A 27,784-nucleotide genomic window follows, 5' to 3' on the forward strand; every position below is an offset into this window, starting at 1 on the left:
CAACATGTATCTGTGCAAACTGCATCTGAGCGCAGTAACCATTCTTCTAAATGAGGAGAAATAAAACAAAATATTTTTGTCCTTTCAAAAAGTTTCTGTTAATTAACATTATTGATACAAGTACTGGGAAACCTATTCCAAAGCTTTATACTGTACTGTAATCCTCTGTTTTTCTGTCTGTTACATAAACAGGAATGCCAGGGTTAATGCAATGTTTATACTGGCAAACACGACTTATTTTGGGGGAAACTGCTGTCCAGTTTTGGGACTGTTGCCTTGCCAAGGCCATTGAATGGGTATAACCAGTGATAGAAAGAACCTTACAATTTACTGAACCCCTTTAGGCAAGCTGAATGCAACAGCTGTCCATCAGCCAAGGTGAGAGGAGAGAGAAGGCAGTAAAGGCAGACACAAGGGGCTCCCGTGTCAACAAGAAGAAGAAGAAGAAGAAGAAGAAGAAGAAGAAGAAGAAGAAGAAGAAGAAGGTCCATGGTTTGGAAACATCAGTGTTCAGATTAACAGAGGACTCTTACTCTGTGCTGCATGTGACTGACATGAAAGTCTACAGACAGTTCTAGAAGCCATGCAAATGAAATAAATAAAAAAATATTTAAAAACTATTTGGACACAGTTTCAGAAACCATGAAAGGTTGGTATTGGATGTGCCAGAGAACACTTCAAAGAAACTGGGCCACCCTTCAAAGATTTGAGTTTCACGGCTTTATTTTTCTGTGAATTTTGAAAGAAAAGCAAACGGCAAGGGTAAATGTGACTTCTTTATTTTTACAAGCACTTGGGTAATCTGTCTCCAGATCCTACAGGAGTAAAACAAAACAACCTTATTGACCTAACAGATGTGAAAGAAAACGGACAGGAGGCTGAAACATGTGAAATGAAATGGCCAAACCCCCACTCTCTTTCAGCAGACTGTGCATATTGATGGCTAAGTCGGGGACAGCACTGTAGCTTTCCTCTAGATAAGACAAGTCGTAGGCTCACATCTTCATGATTCAAGGGCTAAAAAGTCACAAGCAACTTCCCCTGTAAAAATGACTGCATCAATCAGATCTAAGTCCAGATCTCATACCTATTCAAAGTGATGATGCTGACATCAGCCTTTTTTATTTATTTACTTCTCTTACAGGTAAATTCATCCATAAAATGAGTTTTATTGCCCATGTTATTTTCATGTAGTGTACAATTACCGAATTGCCTTTCAGAATGTAATCACGATACTAGCGGCACACTTCTATCTGCCTTTCATGTGGGTGATAATAATGCAACTCTCTATTCTTTATTGAACGATCTCCCAGAGAGGACTCTGAGGACACTAGGAGAGGTAATTACTGCAAGGCTGAAAGAGCTGCACACAGAACCAGGTCGTCAGAAAGTCTGTCAGCTCTTTACACCCGCCGCCACTGTGTTTTTAAAGCAGTCCTTGGTGAGTATCTGAGCTATAGATCAGATCAGAGAGCAGATAGAGGTTTACTACTTTCCCTTCTTCCCCTTGAAGTTGCGCATTAAAATCTCTTTCATTTGTTACTGATTACCTTCCCTGCTAAAAGTGGTCTGTAACTCTTAAATGAGGGCCAGGGAACATGTTTTAATAAAAGGTAAGAAAATGAATTTTAAAAAACTCATAGGAAAGGGCCTTCTTTGGGAAAGATTTTGCAGAGCACAGAACTGCTACTATTTGGGGAATCACGAATAGATAATTACATACACTTGAGTGAATTGCCTTCTTATGTAAAACAGAACTGATCCTAGCAGGAGCTGCTATGCAGCTGCCAGATCATAACACACAGAAATAAGACACACAGGTTTACATTTTTAAACCGTATTTTCAAAAAGCACAAACGCAACAGAATAGAACCAAAATAAAGACATTTAATTGATGGCCTTCTAAGTAGTCTGAGGATGTTTCTTATTTAACTGTAATTGGTGTCTTTTTTCCTTTCAGAATAGGAATTTGGATTAAAAATCTGTAAGAACCAGGCCTGTGGGCTGTTCTTCAGATGTCTGAAACAATCAGGATTTCTTGCTGTCAGCCAACAAGCCTGGAGAGGGAGAACAAGTGTACAGCGCAAACAATAGACAGTTACCCCCAGAGTGACTCCTGGTATCGTTTCCCACTTGATCTATAACATTCCTTTTCATCCTTCTACTCCAGCGCCGATAATGAGGCTCGGAGTCTCAAAGCATTAACGGCATGATCTGTAAAGAGGGATCTTTGACTTCTCTTTGTATTAGCTGGAGGGAAAAAGCAGGTTACTTAAACCAGGCCCTTGGATTAAACTAGTTTTCTTTTTGCTGAGATTAAGAGTTTTTTTAAGCTTGTTGATATTTTCACAAATGGTAAAGCTCCACTTCATTAAGCAACTCTGAGCTCCTACATCACAGCACTACACTACAATTGCTTGCCTCTAAATACATGCCAGCCCGCTTATTAGCATGCTGCTCCACCAGCGCTGCTTTCCCACACTGCAAACTTTTTTTTTATTTTTCTTCCAAAGGGATTACAATGCAGGGCTGGTTTTCCTTTGCTGGCTCTCCTGCTAGGCCGCTATGTTTTTAAATACAGAGGCCTTGATCTTCATGCCACCCCATTTGCTTTCATTCGCCCATCTAACTGGGTTTAGCTTTTGATTGTTGTGACTGCTGGACAAAGGGAAAGTATTTATATTGAACAGAACTTTGCATGAGAGGACAGGGTAAGTCAGCTTGCTCGCTGTTCAGTGGACTTGTTGCATAACGAGATGGAAACCCCTGGATGAAAGGACAATGCCAATCTGTTTTCCATCTGCTCTTTCTATTGAAGGGAACTTTGGCGGGAAGATGGAGCATCTTAGTCACGATGGCCACCTTGCAGGGTTCTTCAGTTTGCAAAGGACAGCTACATAGCCAAATTATTATTATATTTGTCTATAGTTCAGCAAGTTTATCAGTGGTGGTGTTAAATCTGCCACTGTTTGAACCATTAAAACACACCCCTCTTGTATAATATTATTTGTAAGTACTGTGTCTTTGGAGTGTGTAGACTCTCAATTACCATTGCATTACTGAAACCAGGGGTATCATTCACAAAACTGGCAGCCACTTTACAGCTATCTTACCTACATCTCCTGTTTTACAACAGGGGAACATTCAAACATGACAAAACTAACAAGACTTTAGTGCTTGACTTTAGAGACCTTGACTTATACCACCTAGTCAGTTTCCTAGTTTGGTTCCGGTTTTGTAATATTGTGTTTTTCTCTATTCAAAAAACAGGACTTCATTTAAGATTTCAGGAAACCGCTTTGAAAATATTATAGAAAGAGAAAACCTTTTTTGCTTTCCAATAAAAAATAAAAATACAACCACTTTATAAGACCATAAAAATTAGAGTAAAGCCTAATAAATCTCTGAGCCAACGGATTCTGACATTTTCATTGCATTAACTCACGGCCTGTTTATCTTGATTAAACGAGCCCGATGATGGTCATTAAATCGTTGGATTGTAAACAGTGGAGATTTAACATTGAAACAATGCAAAAGGAATGTAGTAAGAGCACATAAAAAAGGCATTCTGCAAAGGTAGTCACATTCCTAATATGCTGTATAAGGTGAGATCAAAGTCGTTTTGAGTTTAATACTAAATCCAATGGAATGATGAGGACAGGTCAATGTCTCTGCTCTCCACCACTCAGAGTCTGGCACTGGCAGGGCTGAGACAACCCTGTCACTGCATGTCTGTGTGCAAATCTAATGATATGTATTACATTTAAGGGGAAACTAAATATCTGTTGCTAAACTATACCTGTAAATGTATAGGTGTTTTTTTTTTTTTTCTAAGGGGGTGGCTTTGTTTACAGTAAGCATCTCTGGACGTTTAAAAACAGAAATACTTGATCAATTCATACAGAATTTGTGTACGTTATCATATACAGTACAATGATCAGGTGCGGCTGGGGTTTCTTTACTTTAATGGATTGTTTTATTAAATGTTAGCTGCTAATAGCCTGCTTACTGCCATGTCAATACATTTTAATGAAGTATCAGTGAATAAAGTGAATGGGTTATGTGACATGTAGGTCAGAATCATGAAAAATCCACAAATCCACTGAAACAGCAAAGGGCTAACTGCAAATTTACATCTTTCAGATGCTGTGTATTACAAGAAACCCAAACGGGCAAGCTGCATTCAGATGGATTCTGGGATAGCTGTTTACTTGTTAAGCATGGATTCTGAGATAGCTGTTTACTTGTTAAGCATGGATTCTGGGATAGCTGTTTACTTGTTAAGCATGGATTCTGAGAGCTGTTTACTTGTTAAGCATGGATTCTGAGAGCTGTTTACTTGTTAAGCATGGATTCTGAGAGCTGTTTACTTGTTAAGCATGGATTCTGGGATAGCTGTTTACTTGTTAAGCATGGATTCTGGGATAGCTGTTTACTTGTTAAGCATGGATTCTGAGAGCTGTTTACTTGTTAAGCATGGATTCTGGGATAGCTGTTTACTTGTTAAGCATGGATTCTGGGATAGCTGTTTACTTGTTAAGCATGGATTCTGGGATAGCTGTTTACTTGTTAAGCATGGATTCTGAGAGCTGTTTACTTGTTAAGCATGGATTCTGAGAGCTGTTTACTTGTTAAGCATGGATTCTGGGATAGCTGTTTACTTGTTAAGCATGGATTCTGGGATAGCTGTTTACTTGTTAAGCATGGATTCTGAGATAGCTATTTACTTGTTAAGCATGGATTCTGGGATAGCTGTTTACTTGTTAAGCATGGATTCTGAGAGCTGTTTACTTGTTAAGCATGGATTCTGGGATAGCTGTTTACTTGTTAAGCATGGATTCTGAGAGCTGTTTACTTGTTAAGCATGGATTCTGGGATAGCTGTTTACTTGTTAAGCATGGATTCTGGGATAGCTGTTTACTTGTTAAGCATGGATTCTGGGATAGCTGGTTACTTGTTAAGCATGGATTCTGGGATAGCTGGTTACTTGTTAAGCATGGATTCTGGGATAGCTGGTTACTTGTTAAGCATGGCTTCTGGGATAGCTGGTTACTTGTTAAGCATGGCTTCTGGGATAGCTGGTTACTTGTTAAGCATGGATTCTGAGAGAGCTATTTACTTGTTAAGCTGCAGTATGGGCACAGTGTGATCAAAAATAAATAAAAATAAATGTAAAATAGAAAACAAAAACCAGAAACTGCATGCTGTAGGATTTTTGTTTATATATTTAAACTGTATCACCACAGGAGCAGCTTCCAATACCATAGCACTAGCTTATTGTGGATGTCCAATCACCACAATTTCATAATTCATTCCTAATGTAATGTCATGTACGGTACCAGCTACCAGCTCTTCCACTGGATTCAGACATTATTTTAATGGGTTTACCCCAGACCAGACCTGCTTTTCATTAGGGATTCATTTGAAAGGCCCAGCACACACAGTCCTCTGATTGACTGAGGATTAGTCACTTTATTTTATTTTATATTATATTTTTTCTTTCTCTCCCATAAAAAAAAGGGTCAAGATCAATGGAGGCCATTGTCTCTCTTCCTTGTGAGCAGCCACTTTAGGTTTGGAGTGAATGAGTCTGGAAAAGGGAAATGATGAATCACGCAGCTCTCCAGCGGCCCTTATCAGCTGTAAAGAACGAGCCTAGAGCTGTGGGGGTGGGCTGTCTCATTGTACACTCTGATCTATAACTGTGCTTTATAACACACTCCAGATCCTAATCAGTGTGGGAAAGACAAAGGAGAAGAAAGAGACCTCAGCAGGCCTCAGCAGCAGGGGGGGGGCTTTGATTTTCATAAACTTATCAAGGTCTTGCAGCTCTTGATAAGAACCATAAATAAAGCACTCTGATGGTGTGGAAGCAGGCCCGCTGATTGCTGATAAAGATGCACTTTGACCTCACTGCCTGCCCTCCCTGGAGACAAGGAACTAGCCTCTCTCTCTCTCTCCCTCTCTCTCTCCCTCTCTCTCTCTCTCTCTCTCTCTCTCTCTCTCTCTCTCTCTCTCTGCTAGTTTAAAAGACTGAATTTAACCCTTTAAATTCAAATAAAAAACAGGTATTTTATTGGCCTGCCAGCAGCCTGCTGCCAGCAAGCAGGACAAGCTGCCTTTCAAGGAAAATCAGCTATAGGATCCTACTGGAAAGGGATCAAGAATGTGTAGCTTCCAGTTGGACCAGACCACATGGAATGAGAGTGCTGCGATCCTGCAGTCCTGGCTGGAACATTTGGGAAGGGAGCTCAGCTGTGTTGGAAGTCTCAAGACTTGGCTGTGGTTGGGTTCTTCATATTTCATCCAGACCAGCACTTTCAAGTGCTAGAAATAGAAAGGTCTTGAGAATGGAGAACTCATCCCCAGGTACCGGCTGACTTTTATAACACAAAGTACCAGCAAACAAAGTTCAGAAACACATTTATTTTTTAATAATTTATTAAATCTTTTTGAGAATAAATCACATTTTAATAAAAACATTTATGCATGGCAGTGTAAGTGGCTGTTGGTGACGTATTCGTGTGAGTTAGGGGCATCGCTGGTGATGTGCCGAATGCCCATGGGTGTGTATTACAGACACATGTACTCGTGGTAATGCAGTTATCTGCCTTTTAGGGCTAAGGTCATCAGTGAACTAATATTTATCTATTGCTCTTTCTGAAGGTGTAGCTCTAGAGGATGGGTGAATGAGGAAGGTGCAGATTAGCACAGCGCAGAGCTAATAATTAATAGTTTTATTCTTATGTCAGAGAGTTCAATGGTTTAAGTTCAAAGACTTTCTTGTGCCACTGTGGCTGGAAAGGTGATTTTTTCAGAAGTGTATTTAATGATCAGGTCTGTTCTAATTTAATGGAACATGCTAATGGTAATCGATAACATGAAGTGTCTCTAATTACACTGTAAGTATACTGTAACGACACAGTAATTACACATATGTTTGTGTAGTTACAATTTAACAACATGCTTCATTACTAAATGACAAAAAGGTTGGCATGCTTTTGTAATTACATATTATATAACAGAGAAGACTTTTAAAGTTGGATGGTGGTCCTTACGCATTGTTTTTGTTACAAGCTAAAAAAAAAAAAAACTTTATTGTCTGTAGCTAAAACATCCATAAAGCATTGGGAATGATGTCACCAGCTAATCACTCAAAGGTTCACCTATTAGCTGAGTCACAGAAGACTGCAGCTCAGCAGGAGACTGTATAAATTACCTGGAGACTGACCTGAATACCCAAGCAGCGTGGAGCCGAAGGGTGCTGCAGTCTCGCTGCTCTCAGACAGGGGCTGGTAATGAGTCACGGGTGGTGCAGGGCTGCAATGAAGGCACTGAACATTATTCAGAAAGGTGCCCTCTGTGGAGCCCATCCGTGATGGGATTTGCATAATGAGACAGGAAATCCACAGGGCACTTTGAAAGTGCGTTTGGGCAAAACAGATGATCAGGACAACAAACAAAGCGCAGGTGTTCAAAGAGGAGGACTCAGGTCAAAAGGACCTCTTTATCCGGCACGCTTTAAAACACAAAGAGCACGAGCACACCTCTGTTTATTTACAGTAAACCCCAAGTTCTTTTTCAGACTCCTCATTTGACTGATTATACAACACAATATACATCTCTATAGATCCTGTTCTGTTAATATCCTCAGGGAGCTCTACATGGCAGGCAAACCAGTAACTGGAAATAGGCTTTGATTAATTGCAATGGAAGATACATGCATGGAGACTGATACACAGTTAATGGAAATGTGTTTCTTTAAAAATAAATAAATAAATAAATACAACCTATAGTAATAAAACAGATCAACAAAAAGGATGTTAACTGTACATTGTACTTTTCATGTCTGAAACACTTTGTAATTGCACAGCCGAGTCGCTACAACCATATGTTCTCACATTTGCTTTCCCCTTTATGGTTATAGGATAACTTCACCTGATACGGAAGATTAGTGATATACAGTAAATATATATAGGCTTTACTTTATCTCCAATAATCAGGGCGGAAAGGTCAGGTTAACTTAAGTTTAATCAGTACATTGGGTTCTAACCTAACCTCTCTTGAAACAATTGAGCTGCAGTACAATGAAGTTCTGTAACAGTAAATCAACCCAGAGACCACATTTGCCTCGCCTTCGGCCTACACTATTTCCATAGCAACTCCATCCTGTCCTTTATTACCAATGGCAGCAGTACCACTCCCCTTGATAGCTCCAATCCACTTGATCAAGCCGGTCAGTATCTGCCCTTTTCATTTTCTTCATTTCTTCTCAGGCACGTAAAATCATTTTATTACCAAGCAGGACAGTTTAGAACAAAAAAAAGAGAACTTTGTTATTTAAGACTCAGAAAGGAAAAAAAAAGAGCTGGTTTTGTTTCTCTGCAAAACCTGTTGTTGTGAAAACCATCCATTCTGCACTGTGTCATCATCTAGACGTCTCAATGTTCTGGTTACAAGGAACAAAATCAATAATGACTTCTGTTCTTTAAATGCCTGTTAAAAAAAAACTGGTGTGTAAGTATATTACTTATGACAATGAGACTGTATGTGTGTTTTTAATGCGTAACCACCCCCCCAAAGCACTTTAAAGCTTGCATAATAAGAAGTCGCCACCAGAAACCATATATTTGAAAGAGCTGTTTAATGTCATAAAGGGAACAATGGAGTTTCAGTTGATTTTGTAAAATCCTTGCGGCTGCTATTTCAATATCAATGGATGAGTCACGTCAACCTGACTCATCTGTGGCACATAAAAAAAAGTTTCTTAAAAGAAACAAAACAAATGAGATGTCTAAAATTGAAGAGAATGAATTAACAATGAAGATTGCACTGCAATGTAAAGCTGTTTTATCTATTTGGTGCGGCTAAGAATGTATACGCCATCCTGCGATTAGGGATTCATCTGTATTTATCATCAAATAATGGACAGGCAGTATTAAAATGAACAGCTGTCAGAAATATCCAACTTATTCATATTTTACTGTTAATAAGTACAACAATCTTTCATGTCTTTGAACCACAGCATTCAACTTATCTTTTTGATTTGTTTTGTGTCAGTTTTCAGCTACCACAGGATTCCCTTGACGGGATTACCTTGACAACAAGGGCTTAAGGCCTAGTCAAGGACACAGCTTCCATGTCAGAGCAGCTCCATCCAGACACTTTACAACCTGCATCACATCTTCTATCAGAATAAACAAGACCTGTGAACCCACATTACAAGATCTGAGTGAGATGGGATTGGTCCTGCTGTTTGCCACACCCTGACCTGTTTGAAAACCCCACCTCAATTAACACAGGCTGAAAGAAACCTGTGAGCTTCAGGTAAGATATCTGTGCAGTCTGTGTATTGGACCTAAACAGAAACCCCGAAGGGTCATTACATTTACAATCCAGGTCAAACAGTGGATTTGAAAAAAATAAGTAGATAGTTTTAAAGGGTTTTGTTTTGTGATGAAGTGAGATACACTCTGCTCACTTATGATGCTCCAAGCACAACTCAAGAACACTTGTAAGCGTAGTGTGAATCCAGCATTAGTATTGTCTTAAGTATATCAGTTAATTAAATTACCAGAGCTAACGAGGAGCAGTGTGTGCACTGTTTCTATTCAATTACCACCCAGTTGATGGAAGTTTTAATTGAATCTCAATAAAGCATCTCCCTCCAGACCAGAGGTTTATTGCATGGCCTCTTTGTATTGATGATCCCTATTGAAGAAACCACAGATCGATCCTGACGTACCCAAATGCTGATCATTTCAGTCTATTTACCCCAGGTTATTCGGTTACCATTGACTTGCTTTATACCCTGCGGCAGATTAGCTTGAGATGAACAAAGGAGAGCCCATTGAGCCTTTTTCCACTTGTTGGAAACTACTGCAACAGAGAGACCCCCCCATAAACACACACAGATACACCGACACACTTGTCATTGACACCACTTTACACTTAGATACTACCAACTATTTACTGTATATTAAATGTCTAATGGGAATTTGCACCCCTCTGTCCCTGTAAATGGATGCTAAATAGGTAAATGCAGGTGTCAGTATTAGCAGATCGTAAATCCATTGCATTCTCAAGGAAGGTGATAATGGGTTTCACACCTGAGGCTCGGGACTGTCAATGCAAGCTCACTGTTATTTTAATTGGGATCCTCCACTGTCCCTCCCTGGCCCACTTCCAATGTATGGTGTGGCATCTGCGCTGCCTTAATTAAAGCTCCCATTATCCCCAATGGAAAATGAAGATTGCTACTTCTGGTCTGCCCTCCCAGCTACACCCCTACATTTTAACTGCTCCAAAACAAAATCCCAAGGGTTTGCAGAATGCTTTCTGCCTTTATTAACGAACATAGGAGCAGACACTTTGGAAGTCAAGTACAGAAAAATAAACATACATCACAATTTATAGATGCTTAGTAGATTAGCAAGTTGGTAACAACATTTAAATAGTATTTGCAGGTCTCAAAATGCTACTGTGGAGACTTTGTACGAACCGGTTTCTAGGGAATAAATAACTGGGTTATCAAATTACACAGAATTTTACTTCTGTTTTCTCACCATCTTTGCAAAAGTGGAAGCTGGTTTTATTTTCTGGCAATCAGATCTTTTCCCACGTATACAAAGCAACTGTGTGAAAGAGAGCAGTGATGTGGATTATGTGGTGGAGATCCGATCTCCTCTCTCTGTCTCTGTTGCAGTACAGTAGTGACAGATGGGTAGCTTGGTGTCGCTTGGTATCTCTGTTGCTGTGTTAGCGCAAGCAGTTTCTCAATTCCTCAACAGCAATGCACGCAGATTTTGTTTAATTATAACTACATAATAACTATTAATAACTATATTAATAATTATATACTGTATTTCTTTTTTTGTGCGGTATTATATAATTGCATGGCATTACAAGGTAACAGGCAACCAGAGCACACAAACAAGACTGACACAAGCAGCTTTCTGGATTTGACACACAGAAACACACAACTTGATGAAGGCAACCAACTGTTATGCAAACAAAAACAAAACCTTCTTAATAAAGGGACTGGGCAATGGTTAGATCCTTAACTTCAAAGGGGTAAATGGGGTTTAATGAGTAATGAAGGGGGTGGCTATTAACCTGTCGTAAATTCATCAAGTGATAGAATTTCAAAGAGGCAATCCATCCCCTCAGGGTTACAGGTGCTTCCAGCCCATTCCTAGACTTGACTGCTTTCAAACATACAGTGGAGTGAAACTATATCAACTCTTTATTACAATTTTAGAGTTTGCTCGAATTACTCCTATTTTTTTATTTTAAAGATAGAAATCCATATTAATGTTGGTAATGAGAAACAAACAACTTCAGAGTGCTTAAGAGCCTTTGAATTATATCACTTTGTTGTCTGATACTTACCCTAGAATTCAATTTGAATGATGGCACTGCTATCCTCATAGCAGCTTCCAAAGAGTAGGCTGAGCGTGATGCAATCATTTAATGTTAACAGTGCATAAAACAGTTATTTTTTATCATACCTGTAGAACTCTTTTCTCTCTGGACACTTTATCACACTTCCTTAACATGCTTTACTTGCTCTTATCTGCTCCCTATTTTACTGCATTTAATCCTGTACTTTAGAGTACTGTAATCTGTCACAAGTGTTATTTAATCTGTAGTATTTTGTATTTAATTATATCCCGATGTAACTATCACTGACACTGTTATCTGCTCCGTTATTGAATCGTATTTTGTCATATACTTGTACTTGCTAGAACCGAAGTCATTGTATTTTATCTTGCTCTTAATTGTATTAATACTTGTACTGTGATTCTTGAAATGTATTTTTGTTTACGACTGTATGTCGCCCTGGGTAAGGGCGTCTGCTAAGAAATATAATAATAATAATAATAATAATAATAATAATAATAATAATAATAATAATAATAATAATAATAATAATAATAATAATTGTATTTATGATTTCTACAAATGAAAAGGTTTTTTTCTCCTGTCAAGCAAATAGGACAAAACTATAGTAACAATATTTACAAATGCTTTAAAAATGTCGTATTTGAACCAAATCTGTAGGGTTCAAAATGCTACTGTGGGTTCTATGGACCCCAGTAACCCCCATTGGGTATGGCCCTGTTTTTGGTTTAAGGCATAGTGACAAGGCAGCGTGTAGGAGGGAGCATTGCGTAACAGCTGGTCATGCCACACTTTCCATGGGGTTGAGATTGAAGGCTTAGGTCTGAAGTGTTATCAGCATTCTGGAGCTCCGGATCCCTTCCACAATGAAACAGGTAAAGCAAATGGCACACAGAAAGACATTTATAACCTGCATCTGCCTTTTTTAAAGGCTTTGTCTGTCCGGCGGATCTGACAGAATTACAGTGTCCGAGAGGTGGTGTCCGGACTTAGTGAAGATGGTATAAAGAAACAGAAGTTGTAATTGAAACCGAGACAAATAAGAATTGCAGAGAAGGGACCACACTGCAGTGTTTTCTCCGGAGGATCAGCCCCAGAGATTAATCGACCAGCCTGTGTGTGCAGCTAGCTGCCACCCATGTTACAGTGTGTACCTTGCGTTGTTAATCCTGAAGGCAAAGTATCAGAGGAGAATAGGGCTGGCGCACTTCAATGCTGCTCCACGCTCTCCCAATCCCTCTTCCTTGTTTGCAGCAAACCTATTAAAATGTTAATATGAAGGGCTGGGGCAGGGTCGACCCTCAGATGAAGCAGTGTCGGCTTGTGGGGATCCAACAATCTGCTCCTGAAGGTCCAAACATTAGAAACAGGATCATCTGCCCAAAGCCACTGCCCAGTGTTAGAAAGAGATCATTAATGGCTGTTAGAAAGAGATCATTAATGGCTAGAAATGGAGAACACTCATTTAGCTTCATGGATCCGACTCTTTGGAACTCTCTCCCTGTTTTGGTTCGTGATGCTCCCACCATCGCTCGCTTTAAATCAACTCTCAAGACCCACCTGTTCTCTCTTGCTTTCCATGCTCTTTAAGCCTGATATCTGCTATTAGCTGTTGTGTTGCTGCTACTATTTCATGTATTATGCTACTATCATGTATTATGCACTTTCCACTGTATTATGCATTTTTTTATACTGTATATCATGTACTATGCATTTCTCTGTATTTAAAGTATTATGGATTTTCTTTTTGTTACTGCATCTTGTAAAGCGCTTTGTGATGGTGGTCCACTAGGAGAGGCGCTATATAAAATCAAAATTGATTGATTGATTGATTGATTGAGAAATGAGAATTTCTGAGTTAATAAAGCGCCTGCACTAGTGTTAGAAATTGTCGACTGTGCTGAATACTTCTTGGTGTTAAGAGCTAAACGTGCTGTATTTGTAAAAACATAATAATCACCAGTAGTTTCCTTTACTGTCATTTTTATTCAACACACGGCTGTGTTCCTAATGAAAACTGAGAAAATAGAACATTTTACTCCAATACGCAACACTGTGCTCGCCATCAGGAGATTGTGTTACTAAAGTCTTTCTTTCAAGGGTCGAAAGTAACGAGTGCGTCAGTGAGATGTAATCGAGCTTTAAAGCAAGACAGGGAGGAAGTGAAGGGCTTGTCCAGTTGTATTCTTTATGAGTAAACTCTGGAGAACTCCAATAGGGGAATAAATTAAAGGTTAAACCTTCGCCGCAGCAGACGAGCTGTGAATGCCTATGCTCTTCTCATGACACATGGGTCTATTTCACTGCCCGTTATGAAATAAGAAATAACATTAAAATTCCATAAAAATACATGGAACCAAGCTGAGAGGCTGGAGCGCACCCTTGTCTGCACATGATTCCATGTGTCACCCTACTTTATCACCTTTGTTGTGAGGGGGACTGGCTGGCTTTGAAATCGAAGCTTCCCCAATTAAAGCCTATTCAACAGCTCTCTTTGTTCTTTTCACCCTAATTGAAAAGTTACCTCTTTAAACGAGCCTTCCAATAAACCCACCCCCCGAACACAACTACCCAGCTTCCATTTGCATAGCAACAATGGAGGCCTAGTGAAGCCTTCCCCAGCGCACACATTTTCTGCTCTATCATTTGAAAGCAGCAGGGCAATAACTGTCCCAAAGACCCGGGTCATTTCCATGTCTATGAGTCAGCTCATTAACTAAGTAGAATCAACTCTTTTCCCTGGGGCTCATTTCCAATTGTGATGGGGGGCTTTGTCTTTCTTAAATGCTCCCAAGCTAGGCTGTAATTGCCGCCAGTTATCTAGTTAATACATGTTTACAGCCATGTAGGGTTATAGAAGAGATCCTGTAGTTTTATTTGGAGCGTTTCATCATCGCCCCCCATAAAATCATTAACAAGTTGTTTAGCGGGATTGTTCCCCGGGTTTTTATTTTGTAGTCTCTACCTCTCGAGAGTGTCGGGGAAGGCAGATGGCTGACCACCACATGCTGAGGTTTCCCATGAAGCCCCAAAAGTGAAGCAAGTAAAGTGGAGATAACAGTTTAGCTGGTTTATAACTGAATGAATCCTTACGGAAGATGGGCGTCATGCAGGCTTGTTCTAAAAAGATCCTTCAGTAAAGTTGAGCTATTTAGACCTGTGGATGGAGAGCCTAAAAAGAGGCCCCAAGCTCTGGTATTGATTTTAAGGGTATTGATATAAAGAGTCTAGCCTTTCATAACCCCTACCAAATTATCTTGAGTGGCGATGCCATTGACAATGCAATGGTTATGCACTTAGGGGCAATGGCTTGTTCCAAAAAAGGACCTTCAGGAAAGTTGAGCTATTTATACTGGTGGATGGAGAGCCTGATATTAAGAATTTTAGTCTAGCCTTTCATAAGTCATACTAAATGATCTTCAGTGGCAATGTGTAGGCACTGCACTGGCAATGCAATGGTTCTGCACTTAGGAGCAGTGGTAACAAAGGGGCAGATACAGTGCAAACAGGGAGCAAAGCTGTGAATTGTGTTTATTAGGTGTGCAGCTGTGTCAATGCATGAAGAAGACAATAGCGGAAAGCTCATCTGCCAACAGACAAGGCAGGGGGAATCCCTGATAGGCGACTCAACAGAGATAACCAAGACCTAAGCACAAGTGAAACCCCCTACCAATCCCCCTCAATACAATCTCGCACCTAAACAATGCTGAGCCTCCAATTCAGCAGCAGTAAGGAGGATCGCCTACAGATAATCAAGGCCAGCAAGGGAATTCATTGTAATCACTGTTTAACACACACTCATACCCCCCCACACACACTTCATTTGATTCTCACGTGCTGGGTAGAAATGGCAGCAGATGATGGTGTTACAAAACCTTCAATCCCAGATTAGAGAGACAATGAGGTAAGAAGTGTAAGAGTAGCAATTGATGAGTGGACTGACCAGGTGATAAGAGTGCAGGAGATCTGCAGTAGCTTAGTAAACGTCTCCTTGTCATCAGGTTACACTTTAGTAACAAGTAAGCATGAATGCTCTGATTATCTTGCTGTGCATTGTTTAGGCATGCGTCTGCCGCCCTGCATGCTCCTATAATGATTAAATTAGAAGTAAATGCAATCTGACATCAAACTGCATTCATCACCATGTCAGATGCCTTTTGAATGGCATCCATGTGGAACACAGTGCTTCAACTAGCAAGTTAACAATGAAAGCAGAGTCATCAAGTTTGGATATTCTGAAACTTTTCCAGACTGCTGTTGATTTCTTTAATAATGGTCTAGAAAAGACAGAATGAACTTCTTCAATATGTATATACTGTGTGTGGGTGCGGGTTGGAGAAGTTTGAGTGCTGAATGGACAGCAGCAGCACAGGTTTGTTTCCAGATCAGGGGATACCTTAGCAACTCACACTCTTGAGATATGACTCCATCACAGGCATGTTATCCTGGGTTTTTTGGCAGGTATCTGGCTGATCTGGTGACCACAGCAACATGCACTTTAAATCTTACTTTAAGTATGTGGTGAATGGAAAGAGAGCCCTCGGGATCACTAAATCAATGCTTCTCGGCAGCTGTTTGCTCATAGTCCAAGAGGACTAAACAGAGAGGGATACAAATACTGCCATCCTTCAACACTATCATAGCCTGGATTCCTCTCTACTTGCTCTCTCTACAGTTCAAAACTGTCTAAGTTCTCTTCAGAATTTGCCTAGGATCCTAATTGTTACCTTCATAAGGTTATTTGATCTCTGTTCAGTGCTTTGAGATGACACTCTGGTAAAGGAGCTATGCAACCTCAATGTTGCATTGAGCCGAGTTGTACTGTGTTGCATTGAGCTGTACTGTATTCAATAGAGCTGTACTGTATTGCATAGAGCTGTATGATATTGTCTTGCATTGAGCTGTATTGTACACTGTAGTATTCTATAGCATTGTCTTCTGATGTATAGAAAGGTATCAATTATGCATTCAGAATACCACTCTGTAGAGGGAATCAGTCGCCTGTGGTACTGTCCCAACTGAAAAGCCATTACTGCAGCTCAATCCCCCACTCCCCCACCCCCAAACAAACAAAAAAAAAAACTCACTAAATACAGTACTGTGGGTAAGCAAGTTTAATGACAGCAGCATGCAGACACTTTGAACTTTGACAAATTGAAAACGACTGCCCCCAAAGACAAGGCGGAAGCCAAGGTTGAAACCCACACTGTCAGTGTTTGCCAAGAGCTGGAGTTAAAATCTTCTAGCCAGTTATTTGATTCTGCATTGACTCAGGTAGAGGAAGTCTCTTGGGATCTTGATAGCGACTCCGCTGCTTCCCCTCTTATGTTCCGGGACTGTTGAAAGCATGCCTGCGAGATCAAGTTATCTCCAAGATTTCTTGGTCTGGCCAGGCAGGAGCCAGACTGGCTTGATGGGAAGATGAAAGACCCCAAAGTTAGTCTGGGCTGTGAGTCTTCAGAGAGCACGCTGACATTCTCTGTTCTTGCTATTGCTGTGAGGATGGTTCAGAGTTTCTGTTGCGAGATGAAAGTTTACACAAACTCTTGTAATAAATAAAGGGTGAGTTAAGAAGCTCTTCACAAAAATACTTTTATTGAGGCCTTTTTTCTTCAAAGACCCTTTTGTTTAATAAAATCAAGTTTGCATTTCGTGGAACTTTTTTCACCTGTTTTAGAGAGGACTGGAAGTTCACTTCAAAGCACTGTTTTATCTAAGATAATGTGATTGAGGGACATTAAGGGAAAAAGCAACTCCAGTCTCTAGTCTCGTAGATCTGAGAGGAAGGATGCTACTTCAGAGCGTAATAATGGCTTTTCAGATTCAATCCCCTAATTTCAGATTTTGGAAAACAAGACTTTCAGACTACCCTACCCTCTACAGATTAGTATTCAGAATGTATAACTGAATCCTTTCTATACATCAGAAGACAATGCTGTACAATACTACAGAGTACAATACAGCTCAATGCAAGCCAATATCACACAGCTCAATGCAATATAGTACAACTCAATGCAATACAGTACAGCGCTATGTAATACAGTACAGCTCAATGCAATATTCAAGTTGTATAGCTCATTTACCAAAGAGGCATGTCAAGGCACTGAACAGAGATCAAACGGCTACAAGCAGACAATTGTCAGGGCCACAATTAGGATCTTTGGCTAGTTTTGAAGAGTAAGCTGGTCTTGAGACAAACTGTAGAGAGAGCCAGTAGTGTTGCAATCCAAGTTTACAGGATTACTGCAACAACAACTACTGCTACTGCAATGAAGAAAAATGTGGTCTCATTATAAATCCATCCATAACTTCAACCACTCAGCAATACATTACAACTAACATGCACACAATGGAAAGCTCTGTCTCATTCTAAATTGATAAGATGATTACACATGGGACCATTGGGCATGATCAGCTCTGTCGAGAGATACAAAAAGCTCAAGTAAAATAAATAAAGTACAAATTAGGCACATTGAAACAAGCACACACAGTCCCTGCTGGCTCTTACATTAGGGTTAATGTCCCGGTCGCTAATACTCTAATAGATTTAGATGGCAACAAAAGTACCCTAACCATGGAAAGAAGTAAACTTTGTTCTCCGTCCATTAGTGCAAGTCAGTGCACCTGCCTGATCTCAATTATCCAGAAATCCTGGAATCCCGTTCCCCTGGTGCAGAGATTAGGACCCCACAGAGCGGGCATCCCCTGTGCTCCCCAGGCCTGCTGCTTAATGACGGGATTACTCCCAGCAGGCTCCCCTCTCTCTCATTGAAGACTCTCATGTAGAGACAGGGGAGCCCTGATCTCCTTCCTGGACCACCCCAGCAATACCCCACTGCCGCTCTCCGCAAAAACAACACACTCACAGGAGGAGATGCTCTAGAGAGCTGCTGGAGTTCGGCAGTGGACTTCCTGCCTGCCGGAGCCTGCAGTGTATAATGACTGGCTGCTTGGTTAATAACAGCAAACAGCTTGAGTCTGAAGTCAGAATGAAGTGGAAGGTAAGGTACCATTTCATTTAGCTCTGCCATTTTCCCATATTAGAAATCAGCAATCTATAGCTTTGCCCAAAATTCCAAACACGCAGGGAATGGAGGATGTTCGGAAGACAGAAATGTGTGCAGCTCTGAAATACACTGGTTTAATGTTTGTGTACATCTTTAGCACCACGAATAGCAAGAAGAATAATATGCTTGTTTGTAGTTTTTAACTTTGAGGTCAAGCTGTAAATATATCGCCTTTTATTGCAAAAAGAAAATATAAAATAGCACAGATAAGACAGAGGAGATCAAGGGGCTCTGATTCTTCAGAAAACCTCTCTCTCTCTCTATCTCTCTCTCTATCTCTATCTATCTATCTACCTATCTACCTATATATCTATCTCTCTATCTGCCTATATTATAGTCCATCAGTCTATATAAAACCACGTACATGCAGCTCAACAGTAGGGTTGTCCGGCCTGTTGGCAAAGGGTCACTGCTTTACGGTGGTACTTTGGGTGAGTAATGGTCCAGAGCAAATTGATTGGCCGCTGAGGTTTAGAGATTAGGGGTCGTGGGGTTTTGTTCTGGAAGAAACTGATGACCCCACCATCCATCTCTGTCCCTCCACCCTCTTGAAAGGTCTGATAGCGGATTCCTCAATTAAACTCTCCTTTGAGAACAAGGGTAACAGATGCCACAACCACAGCCCCCTTTAGAGCACTTTACCCATGGCAGTTCAGAGGTAGCCTGCCCCTTCTTTTTGGGGGTTACCTCATGTACTAAAGAGGGTCTCTGCGTACGGACGATGGCATTGTATCTCTCATAAAACCAGAAGAATGCGTCAAGACCTTAAACTAACCTTCCCAGTGATGACTGATGAGAGCAAATTATGTCACTGAAAAAGAAATCAAGTCCACATTGAAAACTGCAACAAAGAATGCAACCCAAAGCCTTTTTAGTTTTGTGCAAAATAATGGATGTCTTTAACAAATCAGATCAATTGATTTCCACCTTTGTTTCCAATCAGGGTTCGAATGAAAAAGACCCCGTTTATAAGTGGATTTAGTTTATATTCTCTCTCTCTTTTAATATATATATATTAATATATATATACTATTTGTATATACTTATAATCAAAAAGCATGTATTGGGCTTGAAATCGATTTCTAGATAACTGAATCAGTCCACGTCTTTCCTTCTCTGCTTGCAAAAATTGTATCTGGGAATTGCTGATTACGTATGAACCACACGTTTCTATTGTGTTGCTTGTACATTGAAATGGTCTTTTTATTGTTTTCCAGGACCTCCTTGTAAACGATGCCCTGGTCTCCTGGTTAAATAAATAAATAAATAAATACAGATAGATCGATACATATAGATAGATTGATAGATCAATAGATAGATAGATTGATAGATCAATAAATAGATACATCGATAGATAGATAGATAGACAGATAGATAGATAGAGAGATAGATGCTTGTGCTTTTTTAAATGACCATGGTCTGTGTTTTTTGCACATGTTCAATGCTAACAGAGAATCTGCACATACAAAGAGACCTTGATGTGGACAAAGATGGAGTCCGAAGTGAAAAGCAGAGTTCTTGGCTCTATTTTTCTCTGAAGACGTCCTCCATCATTCTGAGAGCTGTGTCCAATCGCATTGTGCAGAACAGCAGGTAGCTCTGCCTGCCAGGGTCACCATACTGACCGGCGCACTCACATTGGTCATCCTGCAGCCGGACAGGTCAGGGGTCACACTCCAGCCAGGACAGGGACTCAGCGCTTTATTAATGGTGTTTACAGGAGCCTCAGAGATGATTTATAGTGGGGCAATTTGAGGAGGTCACTGTGATCTTCAGCCACAGTGAGCCTAAGAGATTTTATTCATTAATAAAAGGTTTTTTTTAAGCATTTCATTTAAAAAATGTCTATGTAGTTTATACAGTACTTCACAACGCTACTAAATATTAAACATATATGAGTATATCTATGCCAGTTTAATGTATTTTTTATTTGTAACATGATTTTGATTGTTTTATGCACTTTATGTGACAGTTAAACTTTGAATAAGACAATATGCATGAATATCCTGTAAATAATAATTAATACAATACATTCAGAAAGTATACTGGAGAGAATATAAATCTAAGGGTATATTGGTAATGTACACACTGTATGTGAGAAACATTTTCAGTACTATCAGTTCTTTAGGTTAGGAATGGAAAGTGTTGGGGAGTCTTTGTAATGGCTCTGGTGAGATGTATTAATAGGGGAAGAACCCTTACTGGAATGGTTTGTGTTGTTGTTTGTTTGTTTGTTTTAGTATCTGTACAATATACAGGAGGCCAATTTATCCTATAGGGCATTCAAAATAATATACATTTGTGACTAATTTGTAAAGCCAATCACAAGCGCAAGTTATGAGTCAATTTCACAAAGCCTTTAAAACTACAGGCACACTGTACCCAACAATTGTCGCCTCCGAAATAACCATCTGCCCTTCGTTTTGGAGTCCCTGCCCCTTTGGTCTCTATAGTTGCTAAGAAGCTTTCAACCCAAAGGATTTTGTCTATTTAGTTTATTGTTGCCAACCTTAGTAGAAAAAAAAAAACAGCAGTCCCTGGCATGTAATGACAGCTCACTACAGAGGCAGCAGCATTGTGTTCTCTGCCTATTGTGTCTTACATTGTAAATAACAGACCCCCCTCCTCTCCCTCCAATCATCGCCTCGCCTCGTTCCCAGGCTAATTCCTCCCTGAGAGCAGCATGGTGCTCACTGCGACTGAACTCTCAGCGTGGGGGAGAGGAGAGCTTGAGCCGGGGTTACAGGTGCTTTTTATCCTGCCTCGCAGGAAAGCTCCAACATCCTGCTGCTACAAATTTGTCCGGCAATTCCCCTCTTTCTTGGAGAGTGTCAGCGAGAGATTTGTTGATATGATAACTCGATTAGGCCTGGGGATGGATGACACAGTGGTGGAGAGCCAGCACTGAGGGAGGCTGTGATCCTTAACCTCTCCTCAGGAGAAGATGACACATTTGATCTGGTTAATATCTTCCCCCCTGGGGGTGGCTGGGTAGAGCTGTGGCATCCTGCTTTGCTGGGTAAAATGTGATAAAATACCTGTAATACCAGGACACAATAACATAATCACTGTGATAATCTTCAGCCGTTATAAACTGACATTCGTTTTGTAATTAACTAGGAATGAAATCCCAGTTGTGAACCTGAGTAAAATGTTTTTTGTTGAGAGAAAAGATGTGCATCAACTTTAGGATTCAGGCACCACTTAGAAAGAGCTCAAGCAGCTACTGAATATGCATAGTGGCTCTATTTTTGTATCCAGATTTTTTTATTCAGTGCCTCATTGAGACTGAAAGATCTTTGCAACAGAGACCCAGTATGTAAATGTATGATTGTAACAATACATTCCTTAATATTTTAATTTATAAGAATTAAATTAATTGAAACTCCACCCACAAAGGGACTAATGCGAGCCCCAGTTCTTTGTGTTCGAGGCTAGCGGGTTCGTTTGATCTTTCTCCTGAACCAGACGCGCAGAGTGGAGTGGCCTGGATTGATGGAGCGATGGATCTGACCCAAGGGCAGCTGCTGCTGCTGAGAAAGAGAAACAGCGCCAGAATGCCTCACTCCTTTGATCTTAAGATCTGAGCGACCGTTCTTTCCAAAAAGCTTTTTTCTGCACTTGATTTCAGGAATGATTTTTCAAAAGCTGGTCAACAGAGGGCCCTGCCTGGACTGAGGAATGCCCGGGACAGCATTGAGGGAAGCAACAAAAATCATTCCTCAGGAGCTGAATGAAAGTGATACTTTGTAACACTGTCGTGCAGTAACCCGTTTCTATCACATTTTTACTTCCAGTTTCCTAAAGTCAATTATTAGTTTTATAACCGAGATTACATATATTACATTCAGCAGGAACAGTTATGTGACAATTACACTCTAAGAAAGCACACATTTCCTGCACATCTTTCATTGATTTAAGGACAGATTTCTCTCAATCTATGTGTAGCTAAAGCAGTGTTTTTGATGCCCAGTCATTCAAAGGATCCTGGCTGTGCTGCTGCACTGCACACTGCATCTGCAGGAAGCGGCTGCCAGGACACGTGCCCTGATAAGATCTGACAATCAGCATTCCAGGCATCTGAAACACACATTTACACCCAGACACACAAAAGAGCTTTTCAGTGAGGAAGGCAGCGTGGGTGCTTGGCGCCTGTACAACCAAGCCTCCTCAGCAAGAGCACATCTCCCCCAGCCGGCTTATCAGAGTGGAGGAGAACAGGGGGCCTATTATGTTCTGTCATTTTCCCATGTCTCAGGAAGACTGAAAGGTGGAGGGCCTCCTTCCCGGGTGCAATTATCTTATCTGCACATGGCATAGAAAAAACAAACAAACAGGGCTGTGTGCATGAGCCTGTGAACTGATGCACCGATCTCTCCATGGTGCTTTATGTACTGTATTACAGATCCCCAATAGAATAACTTGAAATAGCCGACCAGGAGTGGTGTCCAGCAATGGGGTTGAAGAAGATTTATTAAACGGTTTGTTCTACACGTTACTGTGTGGTGTGTAGGTGTCTCTGTTGTGATTGTCATGAGAGATCACCTGCAGTTTAGGCAGTCCTGTCTGCTCAGACTGTGCAAAATGAATTCTGTTCTAATAAGACATTGCTAAAACAAAGACTGTAGTCACACTGAACTGCTATTAAACATACAAATGTGTTGGTGTTTTTTTAACTTTAGAATTGTGTCACATGTTCTATGCATGGCGCAGCACCTATATACAACAAGAGATGTACTGCAAAAACTGTCGATTTCTAATAGGATATACAGAGAACCTGAGCAGTGCACTGTAATACGAGTCTGATTCAATATGTACGTCTACACAAGCCCGGGAGCAGCACCCATGGCTTCCTAGCCTGAGGGCGCCATTAAAGCTCTCCAGTGTTTAGTTGTTAAGCTTGTCTTGTAATTAAAAAGGCTTTACATCCTTTATCTGATGGGGGGGGGGGGCATGAATCTTCTCCTGAAATGGATTCATTATCCGCAGCTTCTTATCAGCAGCCTCACCACTGATTTCATAGCTTTACAGCCTTTCTGTGTTGTGTGTTCACGGTTGTTGCTAGGCGACTTCCTCGACCATAACAGATGAGAGATTAGCATGGTCCGCACATACACTCATTGTCGTCCCCCACCACCCCCATGCTTGCAAATACATTCCAGGAGGAAATTAGACGAGGACTGGCGACTGGGGGCTCCCAACCTGTTCTCACGCCAGCACGCGTTAGTTTGCTGGTCTTTTAAAACATCGATAGAATTGTACTCAAGATATCTTCAACACAATCTGAGAATCACCAAACGAAGCAGTTTAATCCCATGCTGATGTGTGGAGTTTCACATGATTCTTGTAATGCTACTCAATCATTCTGGCAACTGAGTCTTTCAGATAGTAATCAAGTTAACTGAAATCTACACTGGCCTGCCTACAACAGACTCAGCAAAAAAAAAAAATACATAGGAAACAAAAAGGTCCCGAAGCCAACCCCCCTCCACACACGCACGCACGCACGCACGCACATTCACACACACACGCACGCACACACATTCACACACACACACACACACGCATGCACGCACATTCACACACACACACATTCACATACACACATTTATGGGCAGCAGTGTGGAGTAGTGGTTAGGGCTCTGGACTCTTGACCGGAGGGTTGTGGGTTCAATCCCCAGTGGGGGACACTGCTGTTGTACCCTTGAGCAAGGTACTTTACCTAGATTGCTCCAGTAAAAACCCAACTGTATAAATGGGTAATTGTATGTAAAAATAATGTGAAATAATGTATAATGTGATATCTTGTAACAATTGTAAGTCGCCCTGGATAAGGGCGTCTGCTAAGAAATAAATAATAATAATAATAATAATTCACACACACACACACGCACGCACACACTCACACACATTCACACACACGCACACACGCACGCACACACATTCACACACACGCATGCACGCACACACTCACACACTCACACACACACACATTCACACACACACCCATACGCACGCACGCACGCACGAACGCACGCACACACTCACACACACACGCACGCACACACATTCACACACACGCACGCACGCACACACTCACACACTCACACACACACACATTCACACACACACCCATACGCACGCACGCACGCACGAACGCACACACACACTCACACACACACACACACACACGCACGCACACACTCACACACATTCACACACACACACACATTCACACACACTCACGCACGTACACACTCACGCACACACACACACGCATGCACGCCCGCCCACACACTCACACACACACCAGCTTTGTAAACACACCTGTCAGAACAAGAGCATTAGGAAAAGAAAGAAATAAAGAGGCGGTGCTGTAAAACAAGTGCAATGTTGGCCTCGTGGTTGACCAGGACTAGGAGGCATGGACACGTATCCTTGTTTCTTTTAGCCAGTGAGAATGGGGTTACAGACAGGGCTGTAACTGAGGTATAAGTGTCTGTAAACACCAGCGTCCAGGTTTCACATTATAGACGTTTACATTCTCCAGACTAGAGCTGCACTACTCTGGCTCTCAAGATTCCTTCCAGGCCAGGTCTTTATTCCAAGCTGGTCCTAAATTAGTTCATTGAACCTACTAATGGTCAATGAACTCATATAGGACCTGATTGGAAATAAACAACCCAGAGTGGTTCAGCACTGAGCTCGGCACTTCAACTAAACCCAGAGCGGTTCAGCACTGAGCTCAGCACTTCAACTAAACCCAGAGCGGTTCAGCACTGAGCTCAGCACTTCAACTAAACCCAGAGCGGTTCAGCACTGAGCTCAGCACTTCAACTAAACCCAGAGCGGTTCAGCACTGAGCTCGGCACTTCAACTAAACCCAGAGCGGTTCAGCACTGAGCTCGGCACTTCAACTAAACCCAGAGCGGTTTACCACTGAGCTCGGCACTTCAACTAAACCTAGAGCGGTTTACCACTGAGCTCGGCTGAGCTCGGCACTTCAACTAAACCCAGAGCGGTTCAGCACTGAGCTCGGCACTTCAACTAAACCCAGAGCGGTTCAGCACTGACATCAGCACTGCAACTAAACCCAGAGCGGTTCAGCACTGAGCTCGGCACTGCAACTAAACCCAGAGCGGTTCAGCACTGAGCTCGGCACTTCAACTAAACCCAGAGCGGTTCAGCACTGAGCTCGGCACTTCAACTAAACCCAGAGCGGTTCAGCACTGAGCTCAGCACTGCAACTAAACCCAGAGCGGTTCAGCACTGACCTCAGCACTTCAACTAAACCCAGAGCGGTTCAGCACTGAGCTCAGCACTGCAACTAAACCCAGAGCGGTTCAGCACTGACCTCAGCACTTCAACTAAACCCAGAGCGGTTCAGCACTGAGCCAGGCACTTCAACTAAACCCAGAGTGGTTCAGCACTGAGCTCGGCACTTCAACTAAACCCAGAGCGGTTCAGCACTGAGCCAGGCACTTCAACTAAACCCAGAGTGGTTCAGCACTGAGCTCAGCACTGCAACTAAACCCAGAGCGGTTCAGCACTGACCTCAGCACTTCAACTAAACCCAGAGCGGTTCAGCACTGAGCTCGGCACTTCAACTAAACCCAGAGTGGTTCAGCACTGAGCTCAGCACTGCAACTAAACCCAGAGCGGTTCAGCACTGAGCCAGGCACTTCAACTAAACCCAGAGTGGTTCAGCACTGAGCTCAGCACTGCAACTAAACCCAGAGCGGTTCAGCACTGACCTCAGCACTTCAACTAAACCCAGAGCGGTTCAGCACTGAGCTCGGCACTTCAACTAAACCCAGAGCAGTTCAGCACTGAGCCAGGCACTTCAACTAAACCCAGAGCGGTTCAGCACTGAGCTCGGCACTTCAACTAAACCCAGAGCGGTTCAGCACTGACATCAGCACTGCAACTAAACCCAGAGCGGTTCAGCACTGACATCAGCACTGCAACTAAACCCAGAACGGTTCAGCACTGAGCTCAGCACTGCAACTAAACCCAGAGATCGGAGCCGCTAATACGTTTTTCATTTGCTGATGATAGCTCCTCTGTCCTGGAGCCTGCATGGTATTATCCTGGAGCTGCAGGAGCGAGGGCAACAATGGGACCCCATCCTAGGACAGGTTACACTCTCCCCCTTCACTCTCCTCTCCCCAGGAGAACTGTTAATCAGTTCTACACTGTATACATATATGACAATATTTATAATTATTCAAATACATTTTATTTTAATGACATATGAGTTTTTGTTGGATTTAATTAAGAACCAGATACAACCTCAACCCTAATCATAACCCTACTCTGAGGAAAAAAAAAATAAAAATTTAAAAGATTTATTTTTTTAATGATATTTTTATATTATATTCTAAAAATTAATTTACTCTGAAAAACTTTATATGACGCATTTTTCAGTGGAATGAGTTACATCTGTAGGATTTAGAAGTCTTAGTTAGACATTTGAATTAAATAAAAAACAATTATTATTATTATTATTATTATTATTATTATTATTATTATTATTATTATTATTATCATCATCTACAATGGACTAGGTTGAAATCCCAATTTGAACTTAAGCCTCAAGTGGCAAAAAGACAGTACATTAGCACAATGCAAAGCCTATCGCCTGACTTAGATAACGTCCCACACCAGAAAGCCATTGACAGTGCTCTAACTTCTAATAGTATCACACTGCAAATGCCAGAGAAGCCCTCTTTCAGGGAAATGATCCGCAGCACAATGACTCTCTTAGGAGATGTTCTGACCTACAGTAAAAGGCATTACAACACTTCAGTCATCCTCGTGGTCCGCAGCCAAAGGCTACAGCCCGAGAACGCAGTCCCTGTTTGCAGACCGTCTCAATCCTCTGTAGTGACACGCATAACTCTCCTGGGCTCTTCTGGGTACAGAATCTGCGACCACAACTTAGAGATGAGAAATAGTAGAACAAATAGTTTTGACAGCCAGTGGCGCCACACACATTACATCCATCACATTAGGGTTTTATTAGATTTTTTTTTTTCTAATGAGACCGTGGCGTGTTAAATCATGGAATTTTTTTTTATGAGTATTGAGGTTTTAAAGCTTTATGTCAGCTTTGCACTCTTCACAACACAATGCCGGGAATACATTAGGAACTCAAGATGTTATTTGATGTGCCAGTCCTCCCAGTGTCCGATCACAGCCTGGAGTCTGCCTAGTGTGACAAGCTTTATTCAGGAATATTTATATCTGTCTTCGCGTTTAAAAAAATAAATACAAAATCACATTTAAATGCACACCCAGCAGATATTGAACAA

Source organism: Acipenser ruthenus, chromosome 17 (assembly GCF_902713425.1).
Source record: "Acipenser ruthenus chromosome 17, fAciRut3.2 maternal haplotype, whole genome shotgun sequence".
NCBI lineage: Eukaryota > Metazoa > Chordata > Actinopteri > Acipenseriformes > Acipenseridae > Acipenser > Acipenser ruthenus.